The sequence below is a fragment of the Macaca fascicularis genome, chromosome 11 (genome assembly GCF_037993035.2).
Source record: "Macaca fascicularis isolate 582-1 chromosome 11, T2T-MFA8v1.1".
Classification (NCBI taxonomy): Eukaryota; Metazoa; Chordata; class Mammalia; order Primates; family Cercopithecidae; genus Macaca; species Macaca fascicularis.
Window position 1 is genome coordinate 132,157,436 of NC_088385.1, and position 16,867 is coordinate 132,174,302.

General features: G+C 48.3%; 1 protein-coding gene across 1 annotated transcript in view; it reads left to right on the forward strand.

The window, feature by feature from the left end:
- The window catches only part of BRI3BP (BRI3 binding protein), a 39,094-nt gene that overhangs the window by 2,043 nt on the left and 20,184 nt on the right, over positions 1 to 16,867 (forward strand). The window lies entirely within an intron of this gene.

Sequence of the window (16,867 nt, forward strand, 5' to 3'; positions counted from 1 at the left end):
ATCCGGTGCAGTAGGTAGTACTACTGTTCCCATTTGACAGATGAGGAAACTGAGACACAGAGCAGTGAAGTGGCTGGTTTCAGGTCAGATGAGTGGCAGAGCCAGGGTGTGAACCTAGGCAGAGTGGACCTGGAGCCCACATTAGTATCTCTCGCCTGTTTTCCTGCCTTATGACCCCTTCCCTGTTCCCCGAGTCAGTGCAGCATTCAGAGGCTGACCTGACTTGTTTTTTCACTTTCTTTTTTTTTTTTTTTTTTTTTGAGACAGAGTCTTGCTCTGTTGCCCAGGCTGGAGTGCAGTGGTGTGATCTCGGCTCACTGCAAGCTCCGCCTCCCGGGTTCACGCCATTCTCCTGCCTCAGCGTACCGAGCAGCTGGGACTACAGGCGCCCACCACCACGCCCGGCTAATTTTTTTGTGTTTTTAATAGAGTAGGGGTTTCACCATGTTAGCCAGGATGATCTCGATCCCCTGACCTTGTGATCCACTCCCCTCGGCCTCCCAAAGTGTTGGGATTACAGGCGTGAGGCACCACACCTGGCAGGTTTTTTTTTTTTTTTTTTTTTGAGATGGGGGTCTGGCTCCAATGTTGCTTAGGCTGGAGTGCAGTGTCGTGACCTCGTCTCACTACAACCTCCACCTCCCAGGTTCAAGTGATCCTCCTCGCTCACACTCCCGAGTAATTGGGATTACAGGCACCCGCCACCATGCCTGGCTACGTTTTGTATTTTTAGTAGAGATGAGGTTTCACCATGTTGACCAGGCTGGTCTCGAACTCCTGACCTCAAGTGATCCTCCTGCCTTGGCCTTCCAAAGTGCTGGGATTACAGGCGTGAGCCATTGCACCTGGCCTGACTTACTTTATTTCCTGCTGACTGTAGCCCAGACTGGCCAGGCTTGGGGATATTGTTTTGTTAATTTTATGAGTTTTTTTTTTAATTTAATTAATTTATTTTTGGAGGCAGAGTCTTATTCTGTCACCCAGGCTAGAGTGCATTGTCACGATCTTGGCTCACTGCAACCTCTGCCTCCTGGGTTCAAGCGATTCTCCTGCCTCAGCCTCCTGAGTAGCCAGGATTACAAGTGAGCACCACCACATCTGGCTAATTTTTTACGTTTTTGGTAGAGACAGGTCAGACTCCTGACCTCAGGTGATCCGCCCGCCTCAGCCTCTCAGAAGTGCTGGGATTACAGGTGTAAGCCACGATGCCCAGCCTGTTTTGTAAATTTTAAATAAAGGAAAACTGGGTCTGCTAGCAACTGTAGTGTTCAGCATGCCTGGGTTTACTAATTAAAGCCAAACCTGCTTTGTGGGTTGTGAAGTTTGATGGTATTTAAAAAAAAAAAAAAATTCTTTTTTTTTTTTCCGAGATGGAGTCTTACTTTATCACCTAGGCTGGAATGCAGTGGCGCAGTCTTGGCTCATGGCAACCTCTGCCTCCCAGGTTCAAGCAGTTCTACTGCCTCAGCCTCCTGAGTAGCTAGAATTACAGGTGTGCGTGCCACCACACCTGGCTAATTTTTGTATTTTTAGTAGAGATGGGGGTTTCACCATGTTGGCCAGGCTGGTTTCGAACTCCTGACCTCATAATCCACGCCTCGGCCTCCCAAAGTGCTGTGATTACAGGCGTGAACCACCATGCCTGGGCCCCCATATTCTAATCTAGGACTTGTCTGAAATAAACCTATGACCATCCTGTTTGGATGTCATGGGAACAGACATGAGTTTGAATCCCAGCTGTTTCTCACTCGCTGTGTGACCCTGGGCCAGTTGCTTTGCTGCTTTTTTTTTTTTTTTTTTTAAGATGCAGTCCTGCTTTTTCTCCCAGGCTGGAGTGCAATGGCGAGATCTCGGCTCACTGCAACCTCCATCTCCCAGGTTCAAGCAGTTCTCCTGCGTCAGCCTCCCAAGTAGCTGGGATTACAGGTGTGCACCACCATGCCCTGCTAAGTTTTTTATTTTTTGTAGAGACGGGGTTTCACTATATTGCCCAGGTTGGTCTCTAACTCCTGGCCTGCAGTGATCTACCTGCCTCAGCCTCCCAAAGTGCTGGCATTACAGGCATGAGCCACTGCGCCAGCCCCTGTTTTTAAAAATGAATAAATAGGCCGGGCGCGGTGGCTCAAGTCTGTAATCCCAGCACTTTGGGAGGCCGAGACGGGCGGATCATGAGGTCAGGAGATCGAGACTATCCTGGCTAATACGGTGAAACCCCGTCTCTACTAAAAAATACAAAAAAACTAGCCAGGCGAGGTGATGGGTGCCTGTAGTCCCAGCTACTCGGGAGGCTGAGGCAGGAGAATGGCGTAAACCCAGGAGGCGGAGCTTTCAGTGAGCTGAGATCCGGCCACTGCACTCCAGCCTGGGTGACAAAGCGAGACTCCGTCTCAAAAAAAAAATAATAAAATAAAATTTTTTAAAAAAAGTAAAAATAAAAATGAATAAATTTGGAGGACTGCGTACAGTGGCTCACGCCTATAATCCCAGCACTTTGGGAGGCCGAGGTGGGTAGATCACCTGAGGTCAAGAGTTCAAGACCAGCCTGGCCAACATAGTGAAACCCTGTCTCTACTAAAAAAAATTAGCCAGGCATGGTGGCATGTGCCTGTAGTCCCACGTACTCGGAAGGCGGAGACAGGAGAATCACTTGAACCTGGGAGGTGGAGATTACAGTGAGTGGAGATCATGCCACTGCACTCCAGCCTGGGCAACAGAGCAAGACTCTTGTCTCAAAAAAAAAAAAACAAAAAACAGGAAGATCAGACCTTATCAGTACCTAAACTTTGCTTCCTCCTTGTGAAGGGCTGCAAAGAACACATTGCTGTAAGGATGTGCCATCGTGGAACCTGCCCCTGGTGGCTAACATTTGGTCCTGTCTCAGGCCACTCCAAACATGGCTGCAGTTTAGGTCTTTCTATATGTATTGTTTTGTGTGCACATAGACAAGTTCATCTATAAATTGTTAGAAATGGAATTGCTGAGTCAAAGGGTCTGTACATTTAAAAAGAAGTTTTGTTTGTTTGTTCGTTTGTTTTGTAAGAGACAGGTCCATGCTCTGTCACCCAGGCTGGAATGCAATGGTGAAATCATAGCTCACTGAAGCCTTGAACTCCTCGCTTCAAGTCCTCCCAACCTCAGCTTCCCAAAGTGCTGGGATTACAGGGGTGAGCTAGTACTCCCTGCTCTTTTTTTTACACTTTTTTTTTTTTTTGAGATGGACTTTCACTCTTGTTGCCCAGGCTGGAGTGCAATGGCACGATCTCGGCTCACTGCAACCTCTGACTCCTGGCTTCAAGTAATTCTCCTTCATCAGCCTCCTGAGTAGTTGGGATTACAGGTGCGCACCTCCACACCCAGCTACTTTTGTATTTTTAGTAGAGACAGGGTTTCTCCATGTTGGTCAGGCTGGTGTCGAACTCCTGACCTCAGGTGATCCACCTGCCTCGGCTTCCCAGAGTGCCGGGATTACAGGCTTGAGCCTCTTTTACATGTTTAATTGAAATGTTATTGGTGTACTTCTTTTGTTTACATCAATCTATAGCATCATGAATCGTCACACACCAAACATACTCCTTGACTAGCAGATCTAAAAGTGGATTGTTCCGGCCACCAGAAGTCCCTTTCTGCTCCCACGTGGTTACTAACCCCCTAAGGTCACTACTGTGTTGATGTCTACCCATGTGAATTTACTCTGTTTGCTTGAGCCCTTGCATAGTAAAGGCTCTATATGCATTGTTCATATTGCAAAGATACTACTGAATGGTCCTTCAATGAGTGATAGCAGTTTCCACTCTCACCAGACATGTGTGAAGGCCAGTTCCCAAGCCCTTTCCAACAAAGTGGCTCATTAAACCTGTTTTCTTTTTTTTCTTTTTTGAGACGGAGTCTTGCTCTGTTGCCCAGGCTGGAGTGCAGTGGTGTGATCTCAGCTCACTGCAACCTCTGCCTCCTGTGTTGAAGTGATTGTCCTGCCTCATCCTCCCAAGTAGCTGGGAATACAGATGTGCACCACCACGCCCGGCTAATTTCTGTAGTTTTAGTAGAGAGCGTGTTTCACCGTGTTGGCCAGGCTGGTCTTGAACTCGCGAACTTCTGATCCACCCGACTTGGACTCCCAAAGTGCTGGGATTACAGGCATGAGCCACCGCACCCAGCCTCATTAAACCTTTTGGCTTTATTATGTATGAGACAGATGGTCTTTTCCTTTATTAAGAATCCATCGATATTTTCTGGGAACTGCCCTGATTTTTTTTGCCGTTCTTCTATTGAGCTGTTAGGTTCTTTCGTTGTTTTTGTTTGTTTGTTTTTGTTTTTTTTAATAAAGAGGCTTGCATTTTTTGCTGTTTGCAAGAAAGTATTTTGAGCAAAATAACTTTGACACTTTCCAGTCCTTTTTCCCCTACCAACATTTTAACAGCTTTTTTGAGGTATAATTGCACTACACCTCAATAGACTGCGTATTTAAAGTGTACAAGTTGACACCTTTTGACATACATACTTGTGAAAAATTACCACAGTCAAGATAATGTTTCTTCTAATTTTTTATGTTCAAAATTTTTCAAAGTACCAAAATGCTGAAATAACAGAACAAGGAATAGCTGCAAACATCTCCCCTAAAGTCACCAGTTCTTACATTTCCCCCCAAACTTTTTTCTCTGCAAACACATCTCACAGACGCATACACACACGCACACACATTTATTTTCGGTTTTTGGCAGGATCATTTGAAAGTTAGTTGCAGACATCTTAATACTTTTTCCTACAGAACCACAATCCCATTGTCTCAGCCAAGAAACTTAAATATAGTACAGTGTTTTGTAATATACAGTCCATATTCAAATTGTCTTTATAGCTCATAAAAAATCCACACCCCAGTTAAGGACTGCTCATGCTTTTGGTCTTCATGTCTCTAGTCTGTCAGACTTCCCTCACTTTTGGTGGAGGAAGGGACTTAATTATGAATTTGTTTTCAGACAGGCTGTCACTCTGTAGCCCAGAATGGAGTGCAGTGGCGCAGTCTCAGCTTAGTGCAACATCTGCTTCCTGGGTTCAAGCGATCCTGCCACCTTAACCTCCTGAGTAGCTGGGATCACAAGTGTGTGCCGCCATGTCTATTTATTTATTTATTTATTTATTTCTTGTATTTTTCGTAGAGACAGGGTTTCTCCTGGAAACCCCTGTGTTGCCAGGCTGGTCTCTTAACTCCTGGGCTCATGCAGTCCTCCCACCTTGGCCCCCCAAAGTGCTGGGATTATAGGCATGAGCCACTGCCCCTGGCCCAGTAAGGGACTTTTACAGCATCGACATTTTTAAAGACTACAGACTGAATGTGTGTTTTTTTTTTTTTTGAGCTATAATTCATATCCCATACAACTTATTCATTGAAAGCTCAGCAGTTTTTAGTATATTCACAGCACTGTACAGCTGTCACTACAGTCAATTTTAGAACATTTGCATGTTCTAAAAGTTCTTACAAAAAGAAACTCTGTACCCATTAGCAGTCCCTACTTTTTTCCTTTGCCCCAACTCCCAGCCTTAAGCAACTGCCAGTCTGCTTTCTGTCTCTGACTGAGCCTCCTGTGGGCTTTTCATAAGAACGGAGTCCTGTACAATCTGGCCTTGTGTCTGACTTCTTTCACTTAGCCTAATGTTTTCAAGGTTCATCCATATTGCAGGATCAGTACTTTATTCCTCTTTATGGCTTTTTATTTACCTGATCATCGATTGATGAGCATTTGGGTTTATGTCACTTTTTGTCTGTTATAAATGATGCTGCTCTGAACATCCATGTGCAGATATTTGTGTGGACATATGTTTCCAGTATTTTGTGTTGCATACCTAGGAGTGCAGTTGCTGGGTCATACAGGAACTTTTTGTTTAACACTTTGGGGAACTGTCACCCATTTCCAAGGCAGATGTACCATTTTACCTGCCTACCAGCAAGGTAGGAGGGGCCTCGTTTCCCCACATCCTTGTCAGTACTTGCTATGGTCTACTTTTTTGATTCTAGCCATCTTGGCAGAGGTAAAGTAGTATCGCTGTGGGTTTTTTTTTTTTGTTTTGTTTTTTTTTTTTTTTTTTGAGACGGAGTCTCGCTCTGTCACCCAGGCTGGAGTGCAGTGGCCGGATCTCAGCTCACTGCAAGCTCCGCCTCCCGGGTTTATGCCATTCTCCTGCCTCAGCCTCCCGAGTAGCTGGGACTACAGGCGCCCGCCACCTCGCCCGGCTAGTTTTTTGTATTTCTTAATAGAGACGGGGTTTCACCGTGTTAGCCAGGATGGTCTCGATCTCCTGACCTCGTGATCCGCCCGTCTCGGCCTCCCAAAGTGCTGGGATTACAGGCTTGAGCCACCGCGCCCGGCCTCGCTGTGGTTTTGACAGACCAGAACTGGTTTGTTTGTTTGTTTGTTTGTTTGTTTGAGACGGAGTCTCGCTCTGTTGCCCAGGCCGGAGTGCAGTGGTGCGATCTCAGCTCACTGCAAGCTCCGCCTCCCAGGTTCACGCCATTCTCCTGCCTCAGCTTCCCGAGTACCTGGGACTATAGGCACCCGCCACCACACCCGGCTAATTTTTTGTATTTTTAGTAGAGACAGGGTTTCACTGTGTTAGCCAGGATGGTCTCGATCTCCTGACCTCGTGATGCACCTGCCTTGGCCTCCCAGAGTGCTGGGATTACAGGCGTGAGCCACCGCACGCGGTTCAGAACTGTCTTTTGAAATGTCCCACAGTGTGTATTATCTGTTTATTTCCTCCAGGTTAGGCTCAGACTTAGCTTTCATGGCAAGAATTCTACAGAAGGCGCCGTGTATCCTTGCTGAGGCAGCACCACATCAGGGCTCGTGGTGTCTGTTTGTGCCATCACTTTCTTGTTGGTTGACGCTGAGTTTGATCCCTGGGTTGAGGCTGGGCAGGCTCACCACGCTGGGGGTGCCCTTTCCCCTCTGTGGTTCATACGTGGTCTGTATTTATGTTCCAGCATTTTCCATTCATCTGGCCTTTGCATTTCTGTGTGTTCTTCAGATGCTTGGGAAACCGCTGAATGGCAGAATCTCCCACCCCCCTCCCTGGCTTGCTCATCAAGATGCCTTTGCCCTCATGGCCTGATTTTCCACAGGACCCATTTGTTTGTGCCTGAGGGTGATGGAGGTAAAGCGAGATGAGGATGCAGGAAGGCCGCTATCACCCAACCCCAGTGTTGGATGTCCCCGGGTGTTGGATGTCCCCACCTGACTGCTGTAAAAAGAGGGCTGATGAAATCCCAGGCTTGAAGCAATCTTGTTCCCTCCCACAGAGGCGATGGCTGGGCCTTGTTTGTCTGAGGCCTCAGGCATCCACAGTTTGCTCACCTTGTCCTCATATTTCAACTTTCCGTTCTGAAAATTGTCCAACATACCCAAAGGTAGGGAGAGTAGAGTGAACCCTCGTTCACCCAGGTCTTCCCACGTAGCAACTTTCTGCCATTCTGGTTACTTCTTTCCTTCCTAAATTTTTTTTGGGGGGTGCCTGGAATAATATTTTAAAGCTGATCCAAGATATTACTTCACCTTTGCATATTTCAGTTAGTATCTTTAACAATACAAATTTTGTGAAAATCAAAACCACAATACCGGCCAGGCATGGTGGCTCATGCGTGTAATCCCAGCACTTTGGGAGGCCAAGGCAGGCAGATCACTAGAGGTCAGGAGTTTGAGACTAGCTTGGCCAACATGGTGAAACCCTGTCTCTACTAAAAATATAAAAATTAGCTGGGCGGCTGGGCGCGGTGGCTCAAGCCTGTAATCCCAGCACTTTGGAAGGCCGAGGCGGGTGGATCACGAGGTCAGGAGATCGAGACTATCCTGGCTAACATGGTGAAACCCCGTCTCTACTAAAAATACAAAAAACTAGCTGGGCGTGGTGGCGGGTGCCTGTAGTCTCAGTTACTTGGGAGGCTGAGGCGGGAGAATGGCGTGAACGCGGGAGGCGGAGCTTGCAGTGAGCCGAGATCACGCCACTGCACTCCAGCCTGGGAGACACAGCGAGACTCCGTCTCAAAAAAAAAAAAAAAAAAAAAAAATTAGCTGGGCATGGTGGCGCTCACCTGTAATCCCAGCTACTCAGGAGACTGAGGCAGGAGAATCGCTTGAGCCCGGGAGGCGGAGGTTGCAGTGAGCCTAGATCGCACCATTGCACTCCAGCTTGGGTGACAGAGCGAGACATCTCTCTGTCTCCAAACAAAACAAAACAAACAAACCAACCCCACAATACCATCATCACAGCTTATTCCTTAACATCTAATGCAGCTCCATTTTCTGATTTCCCTGACCCAAAATGTCTTTTTATAAAATGCTTTGTTTGAATTTGGATCTAAACAAGTCTACACATGAAGTATCTTTTAAGTCTCTTTTTTAAATTTTTAATTTTTTTTTTTTTTTTTTTTGAGACAAGGTCTTGCTTTGTCACCCAAGCTGGAGTGCAGTGGCATGAACAGCTCACTGCAGCCTCAACCTCCTAGGTTCAACGATCCCCCAAGCTCCTGCTGAGTAGCTGGAACCACAGGTACATGCCGTCGTGCCCAGCTAATTTTTTAATTTTTTATAGAGACGGTGTCTCGCCATGTTGCCCAGGCCAGTCTCTTAACTCCCAGACTCAAATGATCCTCTGGCCTTGGCCTCCCAAAGTGTTGGGATTACAGGCGTTAGCCATCATGCCCAGCCCCAAGCCTTTTTAAAAAACAAATTAACGTTATTCTTTCTATGAGTAGAGTTTAAAAAATAGTCTGTTCTTTTAGAGTTATAGAAAAATTGTGAAGATAATACAGGGAGTCGCCATATACCTCTCACCCCATTTCCCCCATTATTAAAGTTGTATATTGATGTTCTATTAATGAACCAATATTGTTACATCAGTTATTCGCTGAAGTCTGTAATTCAGACTTCCGTAGTTTTTCCTACCACCCTTTTCTGTCCCAGGATCCCATCTGGGATCCCACCCGACATTTGGTCCTCAGGTCTCCCGAGGTCCTCTTGGCTGGGAGTTTCTCAGGCTCTACTTATTTTTGATGACCTTGACAGTTTTCAGGAGCATTGATCAGGAGTTCTCCCCTCCCCTCCCCTCCCCTCCCCTCCCCTCCCCTCCAGACAGAATCTTGCTCTGTCACCCAGGCTGGAGTGAAGTGATGTGATCTCTGCTCACTGCAACCTTTGCCTCCCAGGTTCAGGCAATTCTTCTGCCTCAGCTCCTGAGTAACTGGGACCACAGTTGCATGCCATCATGCCCAGCTAATTTTTGTGTTTTTAGTAGAGACAAGAGGTTTCACCATGTTGGCCAGGCTGCTCTTGAACTCAAGTGATCTGCCTGCCATGTCCTCCCAAAGTGCTGGGATTACAGGCGTGAGCCACCGCGCCCAGCCGGTCAGGGATTTTGTAGGATGCTCCCTATTGGAATTTGGCTGATGTTTTTCTCATAATGAGACTGGGTGATGGGTTTTGGGAAGGAAGACACAGAATTAAGGACTATTATCATCCCGTCACTTCCATAGTACAGCGAATCATCATGATTTACATCACTTTTAATTTTAATGCCCCCACCTCATGCTTTTTCTTGGATGCCATCTTATTCTGTGGAGAAGCTGGGTCTCACCCCATAGCATCTCTGCCATCTGCATCTGGCTGGGTGCATCTTCATGGTGGTGGTTCCCTGTGCCCCATGTCCCAGATCCCCAAGAACCAGTGGTTAGATCTAGAGGCCTGGCCAGGGACGGTGACTCATGCGTGTAATCCTAGCACTTTGGGAGGCCGAGGCGGGCAGATCACTTGAGGTCAGGAGTTCAAGACCAGTCTGGCCAACATGGTTGAAACCCCATCTCTACTAAAAGTACAAAAAGGTAGCCAGGTGTGGTGGCTTACGCCTGTAATCCCAGCTACTCAGGAGGCTGAGGCACAAGAATTGCTTGAACACTTGGGGTGGGGAGCGGAGGTTGCAGTGAGCCGAGATCGCACCACTGCACTCCAGCCTGGGTGACAGAGCAAGACTGTTTCAAAAAAAAAAAAAAAAAAAAAAAAAAAAAGATCTAGAGGCCTGATACGATTCAGGCTTGCATTTTCACCCGATTTCTGATGGAACCGCCTCCAGGCTTGGGGCTTCTCTGTAAGCTCCTGTGTTTGTGTACAGTGCAACCCAGTCGCCTAAACAGCAGACATACATTTTCTCCCATTCTGGAGGCTGGAAATCTGAGCTCGAGGTGCCAGGGTTGCTTTCTCCTGAGGCCCTGCGTCTTGGCTTGCAGATGGCCGCCCTCTCCCTGTGTCTTCTAGTGGTCTTTCCTCTATACATCTGGGTCCTACTCTCCTACTTGCATAAGGACAGCAGTCAAATCGGATTAGGGCTCACCTTTAAGATCTCATTTTAAAGACCCTGTCTCCAAATACAGTCCCATTCTGAGATCCTGGGGTTTAGGGGTTCCACATAAGCCTTTCGGGGGACACAGTTCAGCCCATGTTATTCCCCCCAGGGCTCCTATGTCTCCATCCACACAAAGTGGGTCAGGGTGTTACACACCAGAGCAGGCGGAGCCGGCCCCACAGGGAACAGCAACTTCTCCAGCCAGATGGTTAATCGGCAGGTGATGGGATCCTCCCTGAATTCACCCTCTCCTGCCCAGGGCAAGTTTTCAGGAGGGGTCAGGTGCTGTTCTTTCCACCGTGAGAAAGAACCTCTGACCTGCACCTTTCTTAGCAATGCCAGAAGCTGCTCGGGCACGCCAGCCTCTCAGGCATGGCAGGTTTCAGAGCACCTGCCTGTCAGCTTGTGTTACATGGGAGGTGGCCGCTCAGCTTGCAGGGAGTTCCAGGTTGCCACCCTGCAGCCCATGAATGCAACAAGTACCTCAGCCGCTCCGACACACTGGGCGCCTGCCGTGTGCTGGGCGCTGTGCCGAGGTCTTTACAGGTTCTGCTCTTGAATCCGCTCTTAGTCCCATTTCTCCCACGGCGGAGAAAACTGAGGCACAGAAAGGTTCAACAGTATGAACAGGAATGTCCCTTCCTCCCAAAATAACTGCTTCCACGCACCCTTTCCTGGGCACTTGGTGGCATTTTTAAAAGCCTGTATTCTCTTTTTTTTTTTTTTTGAGATGGAGTCTCACTCTCTCACCCAGGCTGGAGTGCAGTGGCGCAATCTCGGCTTACTGCAAGCTCTGCCTCCTGGGTTCATGCCATTCTCCTGCTTCAGCCTCCCGAGTAGCTGGGACTATAGGCGCCCACTACCACTCCCAGCTAATTTTTTTGTATTTTTTAGTAGAGACGGGGTTTCACCATGTTAGCCAGGATGGTCTCAATCTCCTGACCTCGTGATCCGCCCGTCTCGGCCTCCCAAAGTGCTGGGATTATAGGCATGAGCCACCGCGCCCAGCCTGGCCTGCTATTCTTTTCTCACAAAAGCCTTTCTTTTTCCCTCCATTTGAACAAATTATAGAAATTGCTATATACTGTCTGGGCACGATGGGTCACGCTTGTAATCCCAGCACTTTGGGAAGGTGGATGGATCATCTGAGGTCAGGAGTTTGAGATCAGCTTGGCCAACATGACAAAACCCTGTCTCTACTAAAAATATAAAAATTAGCCGGGTATGGTGGCACATGCCTGTAATCCCAGCTACTTGAGAGACTGAGGCAGGAGAATTGCTTGAATCCACAAGGCAGAGGTTGCAGTGAGCCGAGGTCATACTCTAGCCTGGGTGATGGAGCGAGACTCTATCTCACCCCCCTGCAAAAAAAATTGCTGTATATTGACAAACATATACAAGTCACACATATTTTAAAGAATTGTAGGTTGAGCGCGGTGGCTCACACCTGTAATCCCAGCACTTTGGGAGACTGAGGCAGGCAGATCACCTGAGGTTAGGAGTTCAAAATCAGCCTGGCCAACATGGCAAAACCCTGTCTCCACTATTTTACAAAAACTAGCCAGGCTTGGTGGCGTGTGTCTGTAATTCCAGTTACTTAGGAGGCTGGGGCAGGATAATCGCTTGAACCTGGGAGGGGGAGGTTGCAGTGAGCTGAGATGGCGCTAATGCCCTGTAGCCCAGGTGACAAAGCAAGACTCTGTCTCAGGAAAAAGAAAAAAAATTGTGACAGGAAAAGCTGGGCATGGTAGCAGCTGCCTGTGGTCCTAGCTACATGGGAGGCTGAGGTGGGAAGATTGCTTGAGCCCAGGAGTTTGAAACTGCAGTGAGCCACAATTACCCCCACTGTACTCCAGGCTGGGCAACAGAGCAAGACCCTGTCTCCAAAAAAAAAAGGGGGGGCATACATTCTGTAATCTATTTACTCATTATTATTACTTTCTGCTATTTCTTGATGTTGCTGGATACGTCCATCCTTTGTTTTTGTTGCTGTGGATATGGACTCCATTTTATGAGCAGGTCGCTGTCTTATGTGTCTCTTCCATTGTCCACGTATGTCTGGCCTGCCTGCAGCTCTTTAGTGCAGTGCTGCTCTGAAGGAACATGTGCAACTGCCTCTCTCAGTCAAGGTCCTCAACCTGGAGTGTGCATCAGCATCACCAGGAGGCCTGTGGAAACGGATTGCTGGGCTCCATCCCTGGAGAGTCTGAGGCAGTGGATCTGGGTGGGGCCCTGAGAGTCTGCATTTCTGGCAAGCCCCTGGGTGATGCTGCTGCTAGTCCGGGCACCACCACACTCTGAGAACCACTGAGCTGGGATGTGTGCCGTGACGTGGAATCTCTGGAAGACCTCTTCGTGGTTGTGGTTCTGATTTACGCTGGTCTTCTGCAGGCCCTCCTCCCAGATCCCCCCACCGACCCCCACCCAAGGGAGGGGCAGTCACCCTCCTCTTCTCTCTAATGCAGCGGTCCTCAACCTTTTTGGCAGCAGGGACCGGTTTTGTGAAGACAGTTTTTCCATGAACTGGGTGGGGGGATGGTTTCGAGATGATTCAAGCACGTTATGTTTATTGTGCACTTTATTTTTATTGTCATTACATTGTAATATAGAATGAAATAATTATACAACTCATCATAATGTAGAATCAGTGGGAGCACTGAGCTTGTTTTCCTGCAACTAGACGGTTCCATCTGTTCCGTCTGGGAGTGATGGGGGACAGTGACAGATCATCAGGCATGAGGTTCTCACAAGGAGCATGCAACCTAGGCCCCTTGCATGCAGTTCGCAATAGGGTTCATGCTCCTGTGAAAATCTTTTTTTTTTTTTTTTTTTTTTTGAGACAGAGTCTTGCTCTGTTGCCCAGATTGGAGTGCAATGGTGTGATCTCAACTCATAGCAACCTCCACCTCCCAGGTTCAAGCGATTCTTCTGCCTCAGCCTCCCAAGTAGCTGGGATTACAGGCACTCATCGCTACACCTGGCTAATTTTTTTTGTATTTTTACTAGAGACGGGGTTTCAACATGTTAATCAGACTGGTCTCGAACTCCTGACCTCAGGTGATCCACCTGCCTCGGTCTCCCAAAGTACAGGGATTACAGGCGTGAGGCACTGCGCCCAACCATCTTTTTTTTTTTTTTTGAGATGCTGTCTCCCTCTATCGCCCAGACTGGAGTGCAGTGGCACAATCTCGGCTCATTGCAACCTCTGCCTCCCAGGTTCAAGCAATTCTCCTGCGTCAGCCTCCCAAGTAGCTGGGATTACAGGCGTGCACCACCACGCCCAGCTAATTTTTTGTGTTTTTAGTAGAGACGAGGTTTCGCCACATTGGCCAGGCTCGTCTTGAACTCCTGGCCTCAGGTGATCTACTCGCCTTGGCTTCCCAAAGTGCTGAGATTACAGGCATGAGCCACCATGCTCAGCCTAAAATTTTTTCTTAAGGTAAATTAGAGATAGGGTCTCATTTTGTTGCCCAGGCTGGTCTCAAACTCCTGGGCTAAAGCAATCCTCCCACCTCAGCCTCCCAAAGTGCTGGGATTATAGGTGTGAGCCACCATGCCCAGCCTCTATACTATTTTTTAGGGCTAAAATGTTGGTGTCCTCATAGGACATTGTGAAGTCAATGCTTCTGTTAGAATATTGGACATTGGCCGGGCACGGTGGCTCATGCTTGTAGTCCCAGCACTTTGGGAAGCACTTTAGGAGGCCTAGGAAGGCGGATCACTTGAGGTCAGGAGTTCGAGACTAGCCTGGTCAACGTGGTGAAACCCCATCTCTACTAGAAATACAAAAACTAGCCGGGTGTGGTGGCAGGGACCTGTAATTCTAGCTACTCAGGAGGCTGAAGCAGGAGAATTGCTTGAACTCAGGTGGCAGAGTTTGCCTTAAGCCGAGATTGCGCCAGTGCACTCCAGCCTGGGTGACAGAGTGAGACCATGTCTCAAAAAAAGAAGAATATTGGATGTTGACAGGAGTCTTGAACACTTACCATGTGCTTAAAGCATTTCACGTGAATATCCCATGTAAAGTTCACAATAACCAGATGAAATAGGTACTGTTATCTCCATTGTTAGTGCAAACCCTGAAGCCCCAGAGAGCTTATGAATATATATAATATGCTCATGGAAACCCAGCTAGTAAGAGGCAGAGCTGGGATTTGAACCCAGGCAGTCGACAGCCCGGCTTGTGCTTTCTCAGCCACAGTGCTACCTCTGAGGTTATTGGCATTTTCTACTCTCCTAGTTCCTGATTCAGCCCTGCTCTTATCTCCTCTGTCCTGTAGGAACCATCCATTCTAAAATGCTGTAGCTAGCTGGGCATGGTGGCTCATGCCTGTAATCCCAGCACTTTGGGAAGCTGAGGCTGGTGAATCATGAGGTCAAGAGATCGAGAACATCCTGGCCAACATGGGGAAACCCCATCTCTACTAAAAATACAAAATTAGCTGGGTATGGTGGTGCACGCCTGTAGTCCCAGCTACTCAAGAGGCTGAGGCAGGAGAATCGCTTGAACCCAGGAGGCGGAGGTTGCAGTGAGCTGAGATCGTGCCACTGCACTCCAGCCTGGCGACAAAGTGAGACTCAAAATAAAATAAAATAAACTACTGTAGCTGCCCAGGTGTGGTGACTCACACCTATAATCCCAGCACTTTGGGAGGCTGAGGTGGGCAGATCACCTGAGGTCAGGAGTTCTAGACTAGCCTGGCCAACATGGTGAAACCCTGTCTCTACTAAAAATACAAAAATTTTAGCTGAGTGTGGTGGTGCAAGCCTGTAGTCCCAGCTACTTGGGAGCCTGAGGTGGGAGGATTGCTTGAACTTGGGAGGTGGAGGCTGCAGTGAGCCGAGATCATACCACTGCACTCCAGCCTGGGTGACAGAGCAAGACCCTGTCTCAAAAAAAAAAAAAAAAAAATGCTGTCGCCAATTCACAGAGGCATTTACCCTGCACACATGAGCCAAGTGGCCCATGTAGGTGGGTTCTATTATGGCAGCACTCTGTGTGCTGCAGCCCTGCAGAATCCCGGCCCCCATAGATACCTTGGTCAGCCCTTACAAGGGAAGGGGTGTGTTTTACTCAGTTTTGCTCAGTTGTTGGGCTGTCATCAATTTGTATCAAGTTCAAGTTCATCCCCTGGGCCAGTAGACCACTTGGGTGGCATTCATCGTGGGCCCGCTCTTTTTTCCCCGTAATAGCAAAGGCTGGAAACCACACAGGTGTCCGTGAGTAGGGGCCTGGCTCCAGGTGTGCCATCTTTTAAAAAGGGTGGGGCAGCTCTGTGTGTTCTGAGTGTGAGTGATCTCCAAGATAAGAGTGTTGCACGAGAAAAGCAGCTCAGCTGTACACCTGTGCTGCCACTGTGGAAAGAATATGTCCGTGCCATTATTCACCTGGCACATCTAAGGAAGGGTTCACAAGCGAGTGGTCATAGTGGTTCCTCTGGAGGGGGATTCAGGTTGCCAGGAAATGAGAGGGAAGGCTTACTGTCCACTGAATACCTATTGGTAGGCTTGAGTTTTATGCTACATGTATACAATATCACTTAAAAAAAAAAAAAAAAAAGTTAAAATGCGGCTGTACCTTGTATTCATGTTTCTTTAGCCCTGTGTCACCTGGAGGGCAAATGAAGACCTCAGAGGCCCGGGGTCCTTAGAGTTGGATAGAGCATGGGGCTCTATCATTACCAGCTTCTTAGGAGCAGAAACTTCCACTCTAAAAATGAGAAACCTGCAGGGTGCGGTGCAGTGTTTCACGCCTGTAATCCCAGGAATTTGGGAGGGCCAGGCAGGAGGATCGCTTGAGGCTTAGAGTTTGAGACCAGCCTGGGCAATATAGCAAGACCCCGTCTCTACAAAATAATAATAATAATAACAATAATAATAATAAAGCCTGGTGTGGTGGCTGCACCTGTAGCCCTAGCTACTTGGGAAGCTGAGGCGGCATTGCTTGAGCCCGGGAGTTTGAGGCTGCAGCGAGCTATCATTGCACCACTGCACCCCAGCTTGGGCAACAGCGAGACCCTGTCTCTTTAGAGAAATCAGGCAGAAGGCCGGGCACGGTGGCTCAAGCCTGTAATCCCAGCGCTTTGGGAGGCCAAGACGGGCAGATCACGAGGTCAGGAGATCAAGACCATCCTGGCTAACACGGTGAAACCCCGTCTCTACTAAAAAATACCAAAAACTAGCTGGACGAGATGGCGGGCGCCTGTAGTCCCAGCTACTCGGGAGGCTGAGGCAGGAGAATGGCGTGAATCCGGGAGGTGGAGCTTGCAGTGAGCTGAGATCCGGCCACTGCACTCCAGCCTGGGCGACAGAGCGAGACTCCGTCTCAAAAAAAAAAAAAAAAAAAAAAAAGAGAAATCAGACAGAAGAAAGCAGAGACCCTAACCCAAGAGGGAGCATGAAAGACAGCAGGAGCAATGGCAAGTGGCGTAACGCGGCCCTGCGGAGTCCCAGCCTCCATAGGTGCCTTGTTCAGCCCTTCCAA